The sequence below is a fragment of the Vigna radiata genome, unplaced genomic scaffold, assembly GCF_000741045.1.
Source record: "Vigna radiata var. radiata cultivar VC1973A unplaced genomic scaffold, Vradiata_ver6 scaffold_275, whole genome shotgun sequence".
NCBI classification, from domain to species: Eukaryota; Viridiplantae; Streptophyta; class Magnoliopsida; order Fabales; family Fabaceae; genus Vigna; species Vigna radiata.
In genome coordinates, this window is record NW_014543809.1 from 241760 (window position 1) to 264516 (window position 22757).

Consider the following 22757-nt stretch of genomic DNA (forward strand, 5'->3'; position numbering starts at 1 on the left):
CTTGTCACTGCTTGATTGGCAGAATCCCCAACCGCCGTTTCGACCTCCTCATCATAATCGCTCCCTCCTCCTCAGAATCACTTCCACCCTGCCATTCAGTAAATAAAACACGTTTTCATATCGCATACTTTCCACAACTCAATGCATCAAAAACATAATTAAGAATGTCCTAAGAACCTGGGTCCAGAATCTCGAAGCCATCCTTCGTCAGAAGTCGTGAGTAGCGTGAAGAATCTGCAAATGAACATAATATCAAACTGTGGCTATATGGTGAAAGCATAAAATCAGATAAAAAGAACATATTTTTACAAAACAATCGTCTCACAAAAAAGTATGAAAAACCCTACCCTATTGAGGCTTCTTCCAAATTTACGGAAAAGAAAAGCACAGGGACGATCGGTTATTCAACAACATTGCACATGACTCAATATTTAACATTAAAATTGTCAATTAAGCGCAACAAAATTCTCAACCAAAACAAACCAACTATGAGAAAAACCCACAACGTTGGGTGATACAATGACACCCAAATAGACGCCTTTGTTTCACTCGAGCACAAAAGGAAACGAAATAAATCGAAAAATGGAACAGAGAAGAAGAAAGTCTTTCTTTTTTTCCCACTTTGCCCTTCTAAATTTTTTAAAAAATCCTAATTCCAACTGAAAAGGACTCCCAGTCAGCAAAGAAATGACACCTCACTCAGTTGCAGACCTGGACACGTTGTCGTTAACAATTTTAACGGAGTTACTGAAAAGGACCAAATTGAACATTAAATTCGTTCTTTGGGACGAAATTGAACACAAATTCAACTCAGGGACCAAAACGAATTTTCTGAACCAAAATTGGGACCAAAAAGAGCTTTTAACCTTAATTTTATTATCTATTAGAAGGAACCGTGAGATATCAAACTCTCCATTTTCTCAATTTATATCAATAATACGTTTACGTTTGTGAAGCGTTCTCTTTCAATCATCAACATCTAGTTCATATTTTTCATATATGCATCTCAACATATTCATGAGATAAGGCAGAAAAATATGCGACGACAATATCAAGCAACAACCAAAAGATTGGAACATGTATTTCAGATTTACATTACAAGGTATTTATACAATCCAGAGAAAGGTTTAACTACCTCGAGTAAGATAAGATTTGTTAACTCTTGGTGCTCTAAGGTCCACTGCTACTCCTCTTGAAGGATCTATGCTTTTCTTAGACATTAAAGATTTCATATTATCCTCACTTCCACTCCTCTAACTTTCTGATTGTTTTTGTTAATTTCATTAAGCTAGAAGAGTGACGTTTTATACTTGTTTTCAGCAACCTAATAATCTGGACGGTTCTAATCAAAGAGGAACCAAAACCTATAATTTCCATTCCTTGTCTTCGCGACTACTTTCAAATTATGTGCATGTTTTGTTTCATTTCCTTGCAGCGTATAAGTTTTGTTGTATGAAGCCAAATTATCACATATGCTAGGGTGGAAAGGAAAAGGAGAAGATTATGTGTTAGGAAAAAGAGAAAAGTATGTGTCATATGATGAAAATGAGAAAGCTACGACATTCTTAACCACAAAATATGAATTATTGACATTTACGTGACAATGGCATCTTTCCTAATCCAATGTTATCAATCCAAAAATAATTATAACAGAGGGTTTTCAATCCTCAGGATCGTACATGTACAAAACTTAATTCACTAATTTTTTTTTAATTCAAAGGATTAAAAGACTAAATAATTCAAAGACTAATGAGATTTAGCATTTTCTATTAAGGTAATAGAGGGAATAAAAATTTTCATTCAATTCTTTCAGTACAAAAAAAACCAATAATTGTAGTCATTTTAATTCACTCGTATAAAATATTTTTCATCACAATTTTAATATTTAAATTTAAAAATATCCATCACTCTTAATCTTTTTAGTTAACGTAATATAATTTTTATGTATTCAGTTATTTATAAAATTTTAGATTAAGAAATCATTTATCTTTCAGTGATCGAATCATTCAATTTTGTATTTAAATTGCTCTTCATCCATAAATATCAAAAACTTTAAATTAGTGGATAAAATGAAATTATCAATCATGATTTCATCATAGACAACAAAAATATTAAATTCTATAAGATTCATCTTTATTTGGGAATAACTCTCTTGGGAGAAAAATAATTTATTGTATTTATTTTGGGTCTTACAACAAAGACAGTAGGAGAGGAAATATCTTGTTGTTGTTCTTTGTGTGTTGTATGCCTATATTTTGGTTAGAGGGTTAGAGAAGTGTTTTATATTTTGACGTGGAGGTCTCTATAAAAACCTTGTTGTGAAAACCTTGACCATTATAGTGTATTTACTTCTAGGTACAGGAAGGACACTAGATGTAGGCAGTATGGTTGAACCAGTATAAAAACTGTGTTTGAATTTTTTATCCCTGATCTCTTTACTTTTAAAGTCGACTTTATTTTCAGCATAGTCAACTATTTTCCACTGCACTGATTTATCTTTTTCCTTGAAATTCAAGAAACTTTTGAATTTTTTGTACTTTGCGAAAAAGATTTTAAAAAGACTCTTGATTTTTTATTTACACCAATTCACCCCCCTCTTGGTGTTGAAACTAAGCCATTCTTTTTTCAACAAATAGTAAGGATAGTTCCCCTTACACCACAACAATATTAGACCATCAATTCTTATTACAAGATAATAATATAGAAATGTTAGCTCCTCTTACCTAATTCTCTCCACATTCTTGATCAAGGACACCCTTTCATAAATTCTTCCTACCTTTTCTATGACTCAGATTCTTATCCTAAAATCTTCTTATTTGCTACTAAAATCTTGTGTCTTTCACTCTAATGATGAAAGTCTTCATTTCTTCAATCTTATTTATAATTGAAATTAGGGTTACTATAATAGTACGATAGCTGTACTACATTTTACTGTAGCTGTACTTTACTATAGTTGTACTACACTTTTATTGTAGCAACACATGTTAAACAAGGTATTTTCATTGTAGCATCGTACGTATTTACTATAACATCATACGTATTTTATTGTAATTGTATACGTATTTCACTGTAGCATTATACAAATTTTTATAAAAATATATATCTTCTAAAATATAACTATTTTTAAAGGTCTTACAACAACCAACTTGGACCAACTTTGAAGCTAATCCAATGATGAACATTTCGCTTTATACCGGTTGTACCTTTAACTAGTATAAAAAGTGGCACTTTCTATCCCGGTTCTAGAATTGATAGCAAAAGTCAATACTTTTTATATCCCCTACTTCTATACCGGTTTCAGAATTAGTATAAAAAAAACCCTTTTTTTAATCTATATAAAAAGACTTTTCAGTATTAATGGATATTAATCATTACAGTTCACATTAGGAAAACTAAGATGTTAAGAAAAGTCATATTAGAGTGAACAGATAAAGAATAATAAATTAGATTTATAGGTTGGAGTGCTTAGATTATAAGACTCTAGAAATTCTTTAAGTGAGATAAAGCTTTTATGATTGACACTTGAATATTTTATTATTAAAAATCTTTAGTATAAAAATAAAAATAAGTTAAATAGAGTTCATTCATTAAAAGCTATTAGTTTTGTAAAATGAATAACCTTATCCTTCCTTTACTTTCTCTGTAGAATTTTTAACCCTTTATTCATTTGTTTGATGATCGGAATATACCGAAGAACTCCTGATGATGATACCCACCTTTCTATTCAATCACTTTGTATAATAGAGTAAGTTCTTCTTTTGTTGTTTTTAGAGTAATTTTGTCTTTGACTTGCATGTGTAGAAATTAGCTTGGCATGTTTGGTCTAAGAGCTCTTGTTGAATCTCCATTAGGGTCATTATAGTGTAATTAGATATTATTTGATTCCTTTTTGTGCAAATATAGTCTTTTTTGTGGTTAGGGGTGCTTAAAGGTAGATGAGTCTATGTTTATTCTTTTAATCAGGTAAGTGAAGTTACTTATTCAAAATTAAATATGCATAAGTATGGAATAATGTTTGAATGTTGATTTGAGCTCATTCATCTTGTTATGTACTATGAATTGGTTGATTTGAGAGTGTGCATTGATGTTTGTGTTGAATTGATAAATGTTGGTAGTTTTTATATGTGTGATTAAGGTTATATATTGTACTTGTTTCAAAGATTGGTAAGTTTGGTTCAGTTGGTATCAGAAGGTGCCTTTTGACTTTGTGACATTGGTTTTGATATGTGAAAATGAAGGAAAACAACCTTTTGAGGCTAAGTGAGTATATTCACCAATTTGTCTTGACTTTTGAACTACACAAACTCGTTGGACGAGAGTTTCTCTTACTAATTGATATGATCATAGATGGGGCAACAATGAAGAGTTTTCAGAGTGACAAAAAGCATAAAAAGAATATAATAAGTTTCCTTTGGGCGTGTATTTGCCTTTTGATTTCTTTCTCTTAGTTCTTGTGAATAATTGCTTATAAACTCTTCTTTCTCTTTAAGATCAAGCAATGTGGGACTATCCATGGCTTGATCTTAAAATGAAGAGAAGAGAGAGTGAGCATTCTAGGCGTGTAGGAGTTAGTAGCATAGCTAGTTTTCATGTTTTGAACTATAGGAGAACTAGTTGCCTTATAAACCCTTTGGAGTGAAGAGATTTGAGCAATGTGGGACTTAAAAGCCCCTAGAGGATGTGCAGCAGCTGCTGGACGGACTACACCCTCAAAAGTCCCACATCTCCTAGATCTAGCTTCTAAGCTCACTCCAAAGGCTATATAAGAAGGCTTAGGGGTCTCCTTTTGTACACATTACCTTGATTCAATGAATTTGAGTTGATTTGCACTTTTGCAATCTTGTTTGAGATAGAATTCTGTCTCTAAAGTCCCAAATTTGGGCAGACCTTATCTTGCTCAAGCAAGTGGCGATCCTCCTCTTGATGCTTATCTTGGAAGCTTGTTCAAGTGGCGCATCTTCATTTCCTAAGTTTCCTTTTCTCTAATCTCTTCCATTTTAATTTCTCTTCCATTTCTTTGTATGCCATTTAGGATATTTTCTCTAGGTATGCACTTCCCTATCACTAAGTGAGGTAAAGGAGGGTATCGCTATGGGAGACTATATTTTTTAAGCCAATGAGGTAGGGGAATCCTACTAGTTGGACGAAAATTAGGCTTGTTGGGCAAATTAGACTCACTGGACCATTGGTTTGTGATGATGATGTGCATCCATGTTTAAGTTGTTGGTGTGTTGTTGTGGTGTTTATTACTGTGATGAACATTTAACATTTGTGGGTTATGTTATTTTGCTTATGATTGATTCTCAATTAACTCAACCCTAGGTTTGTAGTTGTGGTTTTTCACCTACGATGATTGTAACGCCCCTAATTTGGACCTCACTAAAAGCATCAATGACTAGAAGTTTTCATTTTAATTCACTCATAATTAAAATTTTCCAAATGTATAAAGTTATCACAACTTAAAATTTCATTATTCAATTCAGAAAATAATTTCTTAATTAAATTGATTTCATACAACACGAATTGTATAAGCATACATAAAGTCTTGTGTCAACACCCAATTTTGTTCGAGTAAATAAAATTTATCACAAAATTAAATAAAAAAAGAATAAAAAATAAAAATAAAAAATACTATTTGTTTTACTATTTGCACTCCCAAGTTAACCTTTTAATCCTTAGCCCAATGGTCCAAAATAATCCCACAGTTTTTTACTTTCTTACCACCATATTTTTCTTCTTACACCCCACTCTCCACATCATCATCCACATCACCCTCCATATCACATTCCACATCATCTACCTTTTTCCACCTCATTTTCATATTAATTTTTATAGACAAACTTTTCTAATAATTCCACTTACCTTTTTTTTAATTATATCTTCGCCACAAACTTTTTTTTTTTATTTCCTTCGTCAATTTTCTCCATCTACTTTTCCACCATACTTTTGTATTAATTTATCTTTCTAAATTTTATTTATTCCAACACTTTTCTAGATTATATTTTATCCATCACCTTCTCCACCAACCTTTTTTATTATTTCTTTCATCCATTTTTTCCATCTACTCTTCCACCCCACTTTTTTTTTTATTAATTTCTCTTACTAAGTTTTACTTATTCCAATCACTTTTCTAAATCATATTTTACTCACCACCTTCTCTTCCAACATATTTTGTTATTTCCTTCATCCATTTTCTCCATCTACTTTTCCACTCCACTTTTATATTAATTTCTCTTACTAACTTTTATTTATTCCATCACTTTTCTAAATGATAGTTTATCCACCACCTTCTCCATCAACCTTATTTTATTATTTCCTTCATCCTCTAGTGTTAGACTTAGCATTCGCCTTAATTCTTGTGCTTTCTCTTTCTTTGTGTACAACAGTCGTTGGATAGGTCAACTTGTCACAGCAAACAAGATATTTTAGTACTTTGCTTGAAGTAGGTAGTTCATCCTTTTAGGAACAACTTCAAGTGAAGAACATTATGTGAATATCTCTTTTGTCTCTAACGTCGACTTTATGATATTTTATCTAAAGCTCTATGAATGTGTGAAGAATAGCTTATCTGCAAAGATTAGAGTAAGATGTGCATGCATCAGATACATCTTTTCTTATCATCTTTGTTGTTTTTGAATGTTGAGCATTTGATGTCATTTAATGTTTGCACAGGGCAAAAAAAAATCTTTTTGATTTCCTACCATTAAGTAGCTTTTAACAATTAAGCTCTTCTCTAAAGACTTTATTGTTTGACAAAGTATTGTTTAAGCTCATGGTATCATTTATTCAAGTAAACACTTCTTTCGTTTTTTCTTTTCTTAGATAGATAAAATTTAACTTATTTTAAGATTTCTTTTATATTTTAATTTTTATGTCTTTTAGTTTGTTTTGTCAAAGACATCGTCTTGACCTATTTTGTTTTCGAGAGCTAAGTTGAATACCTCTTTTAGGTATGATAAGCATCATGCGTTTAATTCCAACTCTATTAGACGCTTTAGGCACAATAACGTTTAGCCTTGCGTTTGGGTGATTTGACCTAAATGTTTTTCTATTACCTAAGAACCTAAGTGTTTTCATAAGGGTTTCTATGTTGGAGATTCAGGTTGTAAGTCTTGTGTAAATTTTATGTGTTGGGAATTTGGGTTTTATGTCTCTCTGTTTTCACCCTAAGTTGTTTTTAGATTATTATTCCGTTTTAATGTTATTTAGTTAAACTTTAAAACATGACATTGAAACGCATTAGCGATTTTGTCTTAAAATAAAACACATGAAAAAATCATTTTACTCGAGTAACTCTCCTAAATTACTAAGTTTACACCCCTTCCCACCAAAACAACATTTTTGGAACACTCCTCTGATTTGCTAGGTTCACACCCCCCACTCAGAGAACATTACTAGCATACCCCACTGTCTGCTAAGTTCATAGCCCCAACACTAGTGTATACTAATACTGTTAGTATACACCCATTAGTTTACTAAGTTCACACCCTCACTTAAAGACCATTACTATCACACCTCCACTGATTTACTAAGTTCACACCTTCAACACTTCTAATGCACCCCTACTAGTTGACTAAGCTCACATCCCAACACTGCTAGCGTACCTCCACTGATTTATTGAGTTCACACCCCAACACTACAATTTAGCACACCAAAGGCAAATTTAGAAAGGTTTCTCTTACCACTGCAACATCTCACATTGTGTGATTGGTCCAAACGACACAATGACACCACCATGAATCAATCACACAATGACATGTATGATGATGTTCAAATGTTGTCAAAAAATGTTGTCTAAGAATCTTTATCCCATTTACAAACTACAACCCATCTTCTTTCCCTTCTCATTTTCTCACCATCTTCACTTAACCATGCACCCATTTTCTCATTTTCTCTTCCTCCATGATTCAACATTCTCATGCAAACTCACCTTACCATGCAAAAGCCATTTGGTTTCTTTTTTCCTAACTTCAACCCCATATTCAAGGTCCCAACTTAAACATAAAGTCTGAACTCCACTCTCTTCCATTTCTAGGATCAAACACCAACTCCCATCCACTCTTTCTTCTCATTCTCATGTAAAAACACTATATCAACAACGCACATGAACCCACACTCACTCAAACAACCCTAACACCTCAAACTTTAACGACCCCAACTCCAATAATAAAAGTTCTCTCCTTCCTAGTAACCACTAACCAATTCCACTTTAACAAAAAATCCCAAAAGTGAAACTTCTACCACTCCCTCACTAATTTTTGGTTACTAATACAATATTTAATGTAAACACCTTGATAATTAGAGATTGAACTCTTTGAAGATTCAAATCTTAATTTAGATAGCATTTCGTTTTTGGATTATTTTAGTTTTGTTTGTCTTTTGAACTTATGTTTTTGTATGTAGGTAATAAAGTGTTAAAATTCGAGGTTGAATTTTCCACAACAACGGTGAAAGCATGGTTAGGATCTTCACATGAATCAAAGAATAGCTTTGGAGTGTAGAATATGAATTTTTATATTTTTGTGTTTTCGACTTTATAGGACCTTATGAGTACAAAGGCCTATAGTATATAAATTATTTTGATAGACTCCAGATTTTTTACATCTGAAGCGAGAGTTCTTTCTAGGTTCTTCATTAGAACTTTCATCCTTATCTTTAAAAAGTGGTGAGTCTTCCTCATTTATCTCATATAATCCTTCCAAGTGGTTTGATTTCCTCCATTCCCAAAATTCCCCAAATTCATGGCTGCTGTGTTAACACGCAAATCAACTTGTCTTGGAAAGTTGTGTCTATTATGATGGTATGTAACATACATGACAATCGACCCTGGAACTTTAAGCAACAATGACTACAAAAAGTTCTATAAACACCAATTTGTAAACAGTCATGGCATGGTGCACCTATTGAGAATCACAAAAACACCATGCTAACTGAGAACATTGACATTCATGGATTTCGTCAGTGGTAGCACTGTAACAACTATAACCAAGCAGGTATAAAATTAGACGTTCCTCATATCTACTATAAGTCCAGTGTGTTTTATATAAATTCAGGTTGAGCTTTCAGAATCATCAATCTAGACGTTAGACTTTTTGTTACAGAAGAAGATCCAAGTATAAACAGAGTATGGCTACCAAAATTGGCTGCATTCGGGATTTTATTTTAGAAAATATATCTTTAATAACTTTTTTTTCATAACTTTTTTATAATTATTTATAAAAATTGGTCTGTTTCAAAGGAATCAATAAAAATATTAACACATAATTTATTGGTAAAAAATTATTAAAACAAGTTGTTAAAATACCATAGTGCCTAAAGAAACTATAGTGTCACCTCAGTCCCAGGCTCCTAAACAAAACATGCCAAGCAAGTTCTCCATCCTCCAAAGTTTTGTCTTTGACATATCGTATTTAATTTGCTATATCTTTCACATTGTTAGTCGATAATGGCTACATACATTGTGTCATCAGCAATAGTTGGCCGTTACAAACATTATTACTCTGTTTCATAATTTTTTTCATAAACACTAAAAGAATGAAAAAGAAGATATACTGAATATCTTTTTAATTAATTCAAATCAACTTATTCAANCTCAACCATTGATTTTTTAATTAATATAACCATGGTGGATTTAGATGGTGGGTACATTCTCTGTGATTCCACGTTAAAAAAGCATTGAAACATGAACCTTATCTTTCAAAGAGCGACACCACCAACATTAGGCACCATCAATCTCTACCATCCAATTTTGAACTAATATATATATCTGACGGTTAATTTTGAGGGTAGGTATTTCACATAGCTACGCAACTTAAAGTGAAGAGGGTTGACTGAAATTCCTTTCCTTTCTGATCTCATCCGTCAAGAACCTATCCAAATTACTGCAACCGATTCCTTTCCTTTCTGAGAAATAATCACTTGTTTGTTGTTGAGATCATGGCATTAGCTGTTGTAGGTGGTGCACTCCTTTCTGCTTTCATTGATGTTCTTTTTGACCGGCTGGCTTCCCCTGAGCTTGTCAACTTCATCCGTGGAAAAAAGCCTGACAAATTGCTTCAAAAGATGAAGAGCCAGCTGCTTGTAGTTAAAGTTGTGCTTGCTGATGCTGAGAAGAGACAAATCACCGACTCCAATGTTAAAGAATGGCTCGATCTTCTCAATGATGTTGTCTACCGGGCTGATGACTTACTTGACGAAGTTTATACCAAAGCTGCTACTCAAAAGGAGGTAAGCAATTCCTTTCCTCACCTTTTCAAAAGGAACAAGGTTGGTTGTTAATGTTAGTAAGTTGGAAGACATTGTTGAAAGATTAGATGATATTTTAAAACAAAAGGAGAGTCTCGATTTGAAGGAGATTGCGGTGGAGAACAGTCAACCATGGAATGCTCCGACAACATCTCTGGAAGATAGATATGGTATGTACGGTAGGGATGAAGACAAGGAGGCCATAATGAAGTTGGTGTTAGAGGATAGCAGTGGTGGTGAAGAAGTGTCTGTAATCCCTATTGTAGGCATGGGTGGGGTTGGAAAAACAACTTTGACCCGATCTGTTTATAACGATGGCAAGTTGAACGAGATATTCAAATGGAAGGCATGGATTTGTGTTTCTGATAGATTTGATATTGTGAAAGTCACAAAAACTATGCTGGAGGAAATTACTAAAATGCCTTGTAAATTGAGTGATCTGAACTTAATTCAACTTGACTTGTTGGAAAAACTGAAAGGTAAAAAATTCTTGATTGTTTTGGATGATGTTTGGATCGAGGATTGTGATAGCTGGAGTAGTCTTACAAAACCATTTTTAAGTGGAATTAGTGGAAGCAAAGTTATTGTGACAACCCGCAATGAAAGGGTAGCGGCTGTAGTCCCTTTTCATAATGTTAAAGTGTATTATCTAAACAAATTGTCAAATGAAGATTGTTGGTTGGTGTTTGCAAGCCATGCATTACCCCTCTCAGAAGACCGTGAGAATAGAGAGACTCTAGAAAAGATTGGAAAGGAAATTGTTAAAAAGTGTAATGGCTTGCCTTTAGCTGCACAGTCTCTGGGAGGAATGTTGAGAAGAAAGCACAAAATCGAGGATTGGAATAATGTACTTGAAAGTGACATTTGGGAACTTCCCGAAAATCAGTNTAAGATTATTCCAGCACTCAGAATTAGTTATAATTATCTCCCTCCACAATTAAAACGGTGCTTTGTTTATTGTTCATTGTANCCCAAGGATTACGAATTTCAAAAAGATGAACTGATCCTGCTGTGGATGGCTGAAGATCTTGTAAAAGTATCAAAAAAGGGAAAGACTTTAGAACAGGTTGGTCACGAGTATTTTGACGATTTGGTTTCGAGATCGTTTTTTCAATGTTCAAGTTCTCGGGATTGGGGTAACTATTTTGTGATGCATGACCTGATGCATGATCTAGCAACATTCCTGGGCGGGGAATTCTATTTCAGAGCAGATGAACATGGAAAAGAAACCAAAATTGATAGAAAGACTCGCCATTTGTCTCTTACAAGATTCAGTGATTCGGTCTCGGATACTGAAGTTCTTGACATGGTGAAATTTTCGAGAACTTTTTTGCCGACCGAATTTGGGTATTCTCCCTTCAAAAACAGAAATACAGTATCTATTATAGTGTCAATGCTCAAGTACTTGAGAGTTTTATCATTTTCTCACTTACAATGTCAGCTTGTTCTGCCTGATTCAATAGGTGAATTGATCCATTTNCGTTATCTAGATCTCAGTTTTACAGGTATAGAAACTCTGCCAGAGTCATTGTGCAATTTGTATAATCTACAAACTTTGAAGTTGTTTTGTTGCTTTAGGCTGACTAAGTTGCCTAGTGCCATGCAAAATCTCGAAAACTTGCGTCATCTTGAAATTCGTGATAGTTCCATAAAAGAGATGCCTAAAAGAATGGGGAAACTCAATCAATTACAGAACTTGGATTTATATATTGTGGGCAAGCATAAAGAGAATAGCATCAAAGAACTGGGAGGATTCCCAAATCTCCATGGCCGGGTTTCTATTGAGAAATTAGAAAATGTTACTAATGGTGAAGAAGCATTAGAAGCCAGGATAATGGATAAGAAATACATTAATTCTTTAGAGTTGCAATGGTCATTATGTAACGATAGTAGCATCGACTTTCAAATTGAATTAGATGTACTCGGCAAGTTACAACCTCACCAAGACCTGAAATCCCTTTCAATAAAGGGTTATAAAGGAAATAGTTTTCCCAAATGGATGGACAATTTTTCTTACCGCTACATGAAATATCTGTATTTACAAAATTGTAACAATTGTTGCATGCTTCCTTCACTTGGGCGACTACCGTCTCTCAAGCACATCCTTATTTCAGAGATGAATTCGGTGAAGACTATTGATGCAGGCTTTTATAAGAAGGAAGATTGTTCATCTATGGCACCCTTTCCCTCCCTTGAATCTCTATACATTTTAAATATGCCTTGTTGGGAGATGTGGAGTTCGGTTGATTCAAAAGCTTTTCCTGTTCTTAAGGATCTTCAGATAAAGAATTGTCCCAAACTGAAGGGAGATTTGCCAAATCACCTTCCAAGTCTGCAAACACTCAAGATTAAAAGTTGCCAGCTTCTTGTTATCTCTTCATTCCCAAGGGCTCCCGCCCTTCGAACATTAAAGATATATGAAAGCAACAAAGTGGGGTTACATGCGTTTCCTCAATCGTTGGAATCTATAAAAATATCAGGAAGGCCAATGGTGGAGTCCATGATGGAGGCCATCACTGACATTCCACCTACTTGCCTGAAAGAGTTGACATTAATTGATTGTTCGTCAGCCATATCTTTTCCAGGTGATCGTCTTCCTTCATCACTGAAAACTCTGGATATCAGGGGCTTAAACAAACTGAGCTTCCCGGTGCTACATAAACATGAATTACTGGAATNCCTNTCAATAAATAATAGTTGTGATTCACTAAAGTCTTTCCCAGCGGCTTTCTTTCCAAATCTCACCGGTCTTACAATCGAAAAGTGTGAAAATCTAGAATCTCTTCTGCTCTTAGGGTCAGAGTCGTTGAAGAGTCTGAATTCTTTTAAGATTCGGGACTGCCCCAACTTTGTATCATTCCCAGGAGAAGGATTTTCTGCGCCCAATTTNACTTNTTTCANTGTTAAAGATTGTGCCAAGTTGAAGTCATTGCCGCATCAGATGGGAACTCTTCTCCCAAAGATGGAATATCTTAACATATCCAACTGCCAACAAATTGAGTGTTTTCCTGAAGGAGGTATGCCACCTAACTTGACAACAGTTACGATCAGGAATTGTGAGAAACTACTGATCAGCTTAGGAAGGAAACCCATTGACATGGTTACCTCTCTATATGTTTATGGCCCATGTGATGGCATCAACGCCTTCCCAATGGAGGGATTGTTGCCTCCCTCCATTACGTCTCTGTATCTAAGTGATTTCTCAGGTCTTAATACGTTGGAGTGCAAAGGCCTTCTCCATCTCACATCATTACAAGAATTGCACCTTGTAAATTGTGAAAAGCTGGAGAATATTGCGGGAGAAAGGCTGCCTGTCTCTCTAATAAAATTAAGCATAAAAGAATGTCCCTTGCTGCAAAAACGATGCCACAGAAAGGACCGTCAAATTTGGCCTAAAATCTGCCATGTCCGTGGCATAAACGTTGACGGTAGATGGATTTAGTGAGCAAGAATGATGAGCTGGTAATTCTCCTTTTTTCACTTACGTCATCAGCATATAACCATGGCAAACTATTTCTGTCAATGTTATCTTTCATCTCATGTCGTACTCTTTAACATTTAACGAGTCTTAAATTACTTAATCGTTGAGTTTGATACTTGACTGGAATTGCAAGGTTAAACGAAAAGTAGTGACAAGATTTTTCTTAAGTAGTTTGTAGAGCACACACTGAAAATGCTGCGTATCCTTTAACTGCTAGCAATTTAAAATTCCCTGTTAGACATATATATGAAGTTCTGTTTTTCTAAAAAGTTGTAGATAAAGATGGGAGAGTGGCCGAGATAAGGGGAGGTGGGGCACTGATCCATGGCAGTGTTATCCTACCTTAGAGTGGAGTATATGTCTTTATCATTCTCTTCAATTTTGTCATGCCACGGAAGAAATCGTTTTCACTGTTTTTGGTTCAAATCCTTTAAAATGTAAAAGGACAATCGTATCCAACCATCATTAAAATATAATTTTGAAATTAATCTACAATTTAATAATAGGTACTATGTAATTATCTAATGGGCGTTGCTCCCTGTACTTCTCCCTTTTCTTCCTCTACTTCTTCATTCCTCTTTTACCTCCACTTTATTTTTTAATTATTAATTTATCCTTCAGTAAAAATTTAATTTTAGGATTAAAATTTTATAATTTTTATCTATTCCCCAACACACAACCTATTTATTCTCTCTTCAGTTCATGCTCTCATTTCAAATCTTCTTTATCGTAAGTGAAAGGTAGGAAGAAATTGTTGTAGGGGCAAGAAAATTCAATCTCTAAAGTGGTGGTGGACTTTATTAAGGCATTGCTTCAAAGCGACGGTGGACTCTATCAAGGCATTGCTCGAAAGCAGTGATGGACTCTGTAAAAGAAGAAAAAGTTTGTGAATAAACGAGATACGTAACTTTGGAAAACCCTTAAACGGATGTGAGCATTCGTCATCGGATATCAATAAATATTAAATACATTTGGTTCAGTCTGAAAGGTGAAAATTCAAAGTTTCCACCTCACTTCCATTTTTAGCCTTCAAAATTCAACGAACACCCTAGCCTAGAATTCAATGAACATACAATTTTAGACAGACGTTGAAAACTAGAAATCTTCACAGCTTTCTTTTGATGAGTTGAACAATGCAACGATATCAACTTGTTAGAAAATTACGGCAACCAACAATTATTAAAGCTAGATCGAAGTTCGAAAAAGAGGAAGAAACTATGGCAATTACCCAATCGCCTTCTAGTCTTCCATATTGGCTGATTAAACCATGTGTTCACATAGTTTTGCCAATGCTTGGGGATGACATTGTTATGCTTAACCATAGCTTACCTTACCTATAAAAGCCATCAACAACAATAAATAAATTTGTTTGATTAAATGGTTCCCATAGTAGATAAATCACAAACCACAATCATTGTACGAATATAGATACACTCCATAAGAAATATAGTATTAAAAGGGAATTCATCTATGTTAACTTTTTGAAGTTAACAAACTTCAAAAATAATTTTGTTTAAGAAACAGTAATAGAACAGATAAGATGGAAAGTGTTCTTCGACGATAGTTTCTTCTTATAAAACATGGGGTAGTCTTGCTATCTGAGTAAAAGCGTTGTTCTCATACAAACATTTTTTAGGGAATGAGATTAATCACAGAACTCAAGACGCAGAAACGAAGCGCCAACCACCGTACACACCACTGCACCGCCGCACACACTGCTGCATCGCTTCAAACACTGCCGCACCGTTGCACCGTTGAAAAAAGCTACAAAGGAACTGAGAGTTGGGAGAGTTAGAGTGGACTGGGGGAACGAAAGAAAAATAACAGTTTGAGAAAACGAAAGAAAAGTAACACTTTGAAAAAAACGAAACGGATGTGGAGTTGAGAATCCGAGAGAGAAAGAGAGGGGAGTACGGGTGCTGTTAGTGAAGTAGAAATTTAGGATTTCTAACTTAATAGAGTTAAAAGTAAAAATGAAAAAGTAAAAAAAATAACTAAAAGGTTATTTTTGTAATAAAAGAAAATTTAAAAAGAGTTGGGAAGGTATCGGGTGAAAATGGGATGGAGGAGGGAGCAATCCCCTTCTCTAACATATGTTATATCTCTAACATATGTTATATTTAGGGGCGATATAAGAGTTTGGGAACTGAAAACAAACTTAAGAATAAAGCCTTTTACTTAAGTTTTGCTTTTGGAGTTTTTTTTTTTTATTATTTATGTAAATTTATCTGCTAAATAGTCCTAATTAATTTTATTTAATTTTCACATAATTTTTCAAGTATAATTTGTATGTATTGTTGATTTTATTAGAGATTTTATCTTCATTATTTATCAAAAGGCTAAATCCTAACCTAATTAATAATTTTATAATTTAATCTAAGAAAAAAAATTAGTTTTTTCTTAAGATATATGCAAAAAAAAATCTCCAATTTCATGAATTAAAAAGTACTGGAAAAACAAAATCCGACAAAAGAATGCAAATTCAATAAATAGAATAAAAATATTAACAACACAAATAAAAAAACATGCATAACAGAAATAAGAATAAAAAAAATTAGTAAAGATAAACAAATGAGATTAAAGGAGTGAATTATACCAAAATCCTAAAAAAAAAAAAACTCTACATGAGAAGTCATAAAGATGAAAGAAGTAAATAAAAATAAAAATTAATTATAAGAGAATAAAATAACTAATTACTCTCTTTCTACTCAACAAAATTATAATTTATGGAAAATAGGTTTTAATTCAGTAAATATAATGTTTAATACAAATAAAAAGTAACATTTATGATAATTTAATTAATTTTATTCTTAAACAGAATTATGATGTTTTGCCACCTATACAAGATCACCAATCTCAAATGCTCTGTCACTATGTTTTTTAAGCTTGTTTCATCCTATTTTATCACTAGTGCAAAAACGCTGATTAACGTCACCCCTTAGACGTTAGTTAAGGGTAAGTTCGACGTATATTGATGATCGGTGGCATTTTCGTAAATAAGTTGGTCATATAGACGTTAGTTAGGAGGTATCCCAATGCCTATAGTCTTTTATACGTCGGGTCTGTCCTAACTGACGTTTATATGTCTGACAAGTGGGTGAAAAGTCATTTCTTTCAAACATATAGACGTCTGTTGGACGGGGCCCCAACGTCTATATAGCAGAAATTAATGGCTATTTACCTACCTGTCAGACATATAGACGTCAATTAGGACAACCCCGACGTCTATATGTCTGTCAGGTTGGTGAATAGTCCCTATTTTCTGCCTTGTAGACGTCGGATTCCGCTAAACTGACGTCTATATGGCGGACATTAATGATTATTCACCTATCTATCAGACCTATAAACGTCGGTTAAGAGATACTCGACGTCTATATGTTTGCCAGGCAGGTGAAAAGTCATTCCTTTCCGTCATATAGACGTCGGATGCCTCCACATTGACGTCTATAATTGTATATAGACGTCAGTGGCCTTAGTAGTAGACGTTTATAAGCCCTACGAATATTAATTTTTGAATTAGAAAAACGTTGGATTAGTAAGGTCACCGACGTCTTTTCCATTATAGACGTCGGGCTCATTTGCAACTGACATCTTATTTCTTGTTAAAATAGTGATTGCGAACCAGCAGTTTCGTGCACTTCATCGTCTTTTTTGGCTTTTCTCTCCGCTTCATTGAATTTACAGGTGTGTTTAATCTCTTCTGATATGGTTAAACTTGCTTTTAATCCGATTAAAGTAATCTTTGATGTATTATCTTTCATTTGAACCGATTAAAATGTGTTTTCGTTGTGTTTTGGTATGCTTTTTCTTGTGTCTTTGGGTTGCGTAGTGCACCTTCTCCCTTTGCTAGTTTCCTCCTAAGAAAAACTTACATTTTTTGGATATCTCATGGCATTCCAACCCGAAGACGAACTTGGGTCATTACATAGAGCCATTCCCACCGCCAATGAAAAAGAAAACGATGAGAATACGGTGTCACCGTATGTGAGAATACGATGTCACTGTATTTGAGAATACGTTGTCACCGTATTCTCACCGTATTCTTTTTCATTGGCGGTCGGAGTGGACCTAGGCAATGACCCAGGTTCGTCTTTGGGTTGAAATGCCATGAGAAATCCCAAAGACACAATGTTTTCTTACGAGGAAACTAGCAAGGGAATGAGGTGCAACTACGCTACCCAAAGACATGAGAAAAATTGCATCAAAACACAACACTTCATAGACGTCAGTTAATGTAATGCCCAACGTCTATAGTGCCCATAGACGTTGAGTAACGCAATGTTTGACGGCTTTATAGACGTTGGACGTGTCACTAAACCGACGTCTAGGGGTGCCCTTAGACGTCGGTTAGTGTAATGTCTGATGTCTTTATAAACGTCGAGCTTTGGCCTAAACCGATGTCTATAGCGACGTTGCACCTGCTGAAATCCGACGTCCCATTAACGTCACCCGTAAAGACATCAGTTCGTGAGGTGACGTTAAAAGCCCAAAATAACAGACGTCTAAAGCCCATTCTGCACTAGTGTATGCTTTTCTCATTTGGAACTTAATCATCTTCAAAGCTTCTTCTCTTTTTCATGAAGTTTTGTTAACCAATATTATTCTTGATTCCCCTGGTAAATAAGGAAGATAAGGTTTGTGTTCATCAACTACCTTATAGGGAGTAGTTTGTATAGTTTGGTAAGTTGTATTTTACCACTAGTCAATCAAAAGTAACCATTTTAACTTTTAACAAACCTCATTTTGTCCATTCATTTGAGAATGATAGGAAACAAAAAGATGGATTTACATCCCTTGAAAATGTTAGGTAAACTTAAATGAGAGTAGTTAGGAAAATGCAAAAGATTAAAGTACTTCTTAGTAATAATTATGGAGTTCATTAAATTGTATTTTGATAGTAGTTGGGTGGTTGTGTTTAAGACTAGAAAATCATTAATAGTATTTTGGTAATAATTGTATGTATTGCATGTGGTTGAAAAATTTCAATAATGATATGAATAGGTCCATTGCATGTGATGTATATTGTGCATGATGAAAAGATGTATGGCGAAGTGGATGAGTATATGTGTATTGTGTGGTGGATATATGCATGACTGAGTTTACATGTGATGATTTATGCATATGTGTATGTTTTATTCAAAGTTAACTTATATTTTTGCTTTATGGATTTTAGGGTTTATGGTTTAGGTTATAATCATGCTTATGGATACGAGCATATGGTTCAACAAGTGTGGTGGGTGCTTACCAGTAATAGTGGCACGAGTAACCCATGTAGTGTAGGATAATTTTGTTAACAGGATTTGGTCCCCAGGATAGTAATTATAATTACTATTTGAACTTATGTTTTTTATAACCCTCTTTTAATTTGTTGAATGAGGAATGATGACGTTTAACAAGCCACCATAGTAAAAAAATGTATGATGTAAAAATTGCAATTTTTGCAAAATTTGTAACAACGATTATCTAAAGAACAATCATTAAAAGTAGAAATGATGACGGTTACCATCTTTAAAGCTGGGACATAAGAGAAATAACAACGATTATATAGAGAATCGTTGTTAAAACCTTCTTAAGATGGAGAAATAATGACAATTTTATAGAGAACCTTCGTCGAGTGTGCAATACATTCATAAAAGAAGATGTCTTTTTTTCTCTCGCATGACTTTCATTTGAGTGTTTTCTCTTCCCTTGCAAAAAAGATGTCTTTTTTTCTCTCACGGAGGTTCACAAACTACTCCATGCGAACATCTGTCAATAAGGAAGCACTACTAATCTCACTACACACTGTAAGTTTTTGTCATAGTTTATTGTAAAACCCATGTCACGAGGCTCCTTTGCAAAGCTTTCCACATCATGCTGTGAGGCTCCTCTACGAAGCTTTCCACACCTATGGTTGATACTTTACATTTATTCAATGATTTGCTTACTTGTTTTTTATTTATCTCTTCGACTTCACAAATAAAAAATGGTGAGCCCATGGAATACTTTTGTCCTTTTCAAAGCTTAAATGGAGATGTTTTTCTACTCCACTTTGGTAGGTCTATCTTTGTTAATCTCGTCATAACACACAACACATTATTTTCTTTTTTTTTTATATCAATGACTTTTAATGATGATTCAAGAACAACCACCGTCGTTTGAGATTCTTAACAATGGTTACTTAACAGTTGTCGCTTTTGTCTTCAATTTAACATCAATATCTAAGATGATTCAAAAAATTGTTGAAAGACTATTTGAATCATCGTGGAAAGTTCATTATAAAACATAGGTAAACTCTGGAAAGGGGGTTTCAATAGAGTCTAAAACTTTTCGCAAAGAAGTGTTACACGCTATTGTAAGGGTTAAGAGGTTTGCAGATTGTATTGACCACTTAAAGATTTTTAGAAGCCTTTAAAACGAAAAGAAGGATGAAGACTTGTTTTTATAATTGTTCACTACAATCTGCCTTAAGTATTCTTAAGCGGTTTCACTAATCTTTAAAAATATTACAAACAACTTTAACCTCATTAGGTTTACAAATGAGTATTACCACTCTTTGTTTTGCACTAGTCTAACTGACTAGATCGTTTAACTCCACTGAGTTAAACAAACAAGTATTTTAATTGACTTGTGACTATAAAAAAGAACAAAGTGTTTATATGAAAACAAGCATAGATAATGACTCTCTTAATGAGGATATATTTTTAATACAAAGTATATATGAAAACTTGTAACAAATATTTTCAATATAATGTTTTGCCTAGCACATATGATTGGCAAATGACAAATGAAATTTGCCAAAAGTTGAAAATATTTTATGATGTGACACTCTTGTTTTCTATTACGTCTTATCCAATTGTCAACATTTTCTTTCCAAAGGGATATGAAATTAAGTTGGCTTTGATGAAATGACCTAACTCTCCTAATTCTCACCACAACAATTTTTCAAATTACCGACGAAAATAAATTCATCAGTAAATTTTAATTATAGATGAATTTTACTGATGAATTTTTAAAATTTAAATTATCGACAGACATATCGACAGAAAAGTCCATCGTTAAATCTGCTAGTAATACACACAAAAAATTCCGATGGAAAAGTCCATCGGTAATACACATCAAATTTACTAACAGAAAAGTTCATCAGTAAATCCATCAGTAATACACATATAATTTATCAACAAATAAGTGTGTGGTAAATCCGTCAGTAATACACATAAATTTTATCAACAAAAAAGTCCTTTGGAAATACACATAAAATCTACCGACTGAAAAGTCCGTTTGTAAAAAGAACGACAAATTTTCGGCCCACTCTTTCTCTCTTTTCGCGAATTGCACATTACTTTTTTTTTTCTCTCTCTCTTTCCAGACCTACTTCTTATCTTCTCTTTTATTTTCAAAACACCACTTCTCATATTCTCAAACACCACTTTTCTTTTATTTTCAAAACCCCCTTCATCTTCTTTTCTCCGTCGTGAGGGTAACCCTCATCTCTCCTATTTTTTCCATCTATGGTTAGATTACTGCTGCTCCAAGCCTGTTTGATGTGCCTCAATATCTCCCGTTGAGTGAAGTCGCCATCTCCGTCAGGATTTACGTCATCAAGTTTGAGATTTTTCGTTTCATCTTCTTATTCTCTAACACGTGCAAGGGAGGGATCACAATTTTGTTCTTCATGCAAGGGCACATACAAGCCAAGTGCATTGTCGCCATGCCATGCACTGTCGTCGTGTCACCACTGTGCATCTTTGTTGGACAGTGATGGATTTGAAGCCAAAGTGAGATAGTGAATAAAAATGGAACGATGAAATTTAGTGCATAAAATTGTATGAATCTGTGAAACATTCGACTGTAATCTGTTCATGTTTGAGGACTGAAAAGAAAATAAGGGAAAGAGGAAGTGATGCAATCCTACCTAACGTAGTCCATTTTTTTTATTTTTACATTTCATCGTATATGTATCTTAGCTTCCAAGGAGCATGGGTTACTATAAATACTCAACCCCTCTCTTGTATTGTCACTTTTGAGTTTTCTGAATAAGAAACTATTCTCTCTTGAAAGTCAGGCTAAAGAGTCTAAAGACTCCCTCTAGCCACCTTCCAAGCACACTACATTCATCTTTCATTCTTACATTTTTATCCATGATGCTTCTCTCTCTCTTCCATGATGTAAACCTTCACGCCGAGCCATTCTCCAGTCAGCATCCTTGCATCAGCTCCTCACGCCTTTCATCTCCAGCCACGCGTCAGCGTCTTCCTTCCACATCATTGGCTTTTCCTCTCGCGCATCAGAAATGCAACTTCATTTCTCATGATCGTCTTCCTCGAGAGCATATACTTTCTCTCTCGAGAGAGCCTATCAGATTTCGTCTTCCTCGAGAATGTCCATTTCATCATTGTCTTCGTTACCTTGAGCATCTCCTCCAATTCCGAACCTCACCTACCACCTAGGGTTCCTTCCTTTTATCATTTCATTCCTTTTACACCGTTTAAATCCATCTTCTCATAGATTAGAGTCATCTTCATCGATTGTTCTTTCATTTTAGTCGATTAAACATCTTTTTCCCCTTAGATCTTCACTTTCCATCGATTAATCTTTGATTTACACCGATTAATCGGTCCAGTCAGTGTCTCCTCCCTGTTATAGGGTTCCTTTGTGTCTGATTAGGGTTCTCATCGATCGGCTTTGCTTCTTTGGTCGATCTTAGGGTTTTCAATCGATTAACCCTAAATTCTTGAGTTCTTCTCTGATTATCTCTCAATCTAGAGCTTCGTCCACATTTCGCTGCGTCTTTACTCGTCGGAGGAAGCTTCGCAGGAGTTGCATCGTGCCTTCGATCACTTCTCAGAGCTACTCATCGAAAAAAAGTCATTATCGACGGATTTTGGACGTTTCTGATGGATTTTGGCTGGTGGTAATACTTGTGGTTTTAAAGTTTAACAGGTATTAAGTGTGATCAAGTGAGTGATGGTTATATGTATTGTGTTAGATCCCAAGTACAAAATTGATTTGTTGGATTATTTTTTCCTCAGATATATGGTAATGAATCTGA

At 34.3% G+C, this 22757-nt stretch overlaps 1 pseudogene; it reads left to right on the forward strand.

Moving 5' to 3' along the window:
* Positions 1-9591: 9591 nt before the first annotated feature.
* On the forward strand, positions 9592-14677 carry LOC106754879 (annotated as a pseudogene).
* Positions 14678-22757: the final 8080 nt, after the last annotated feature.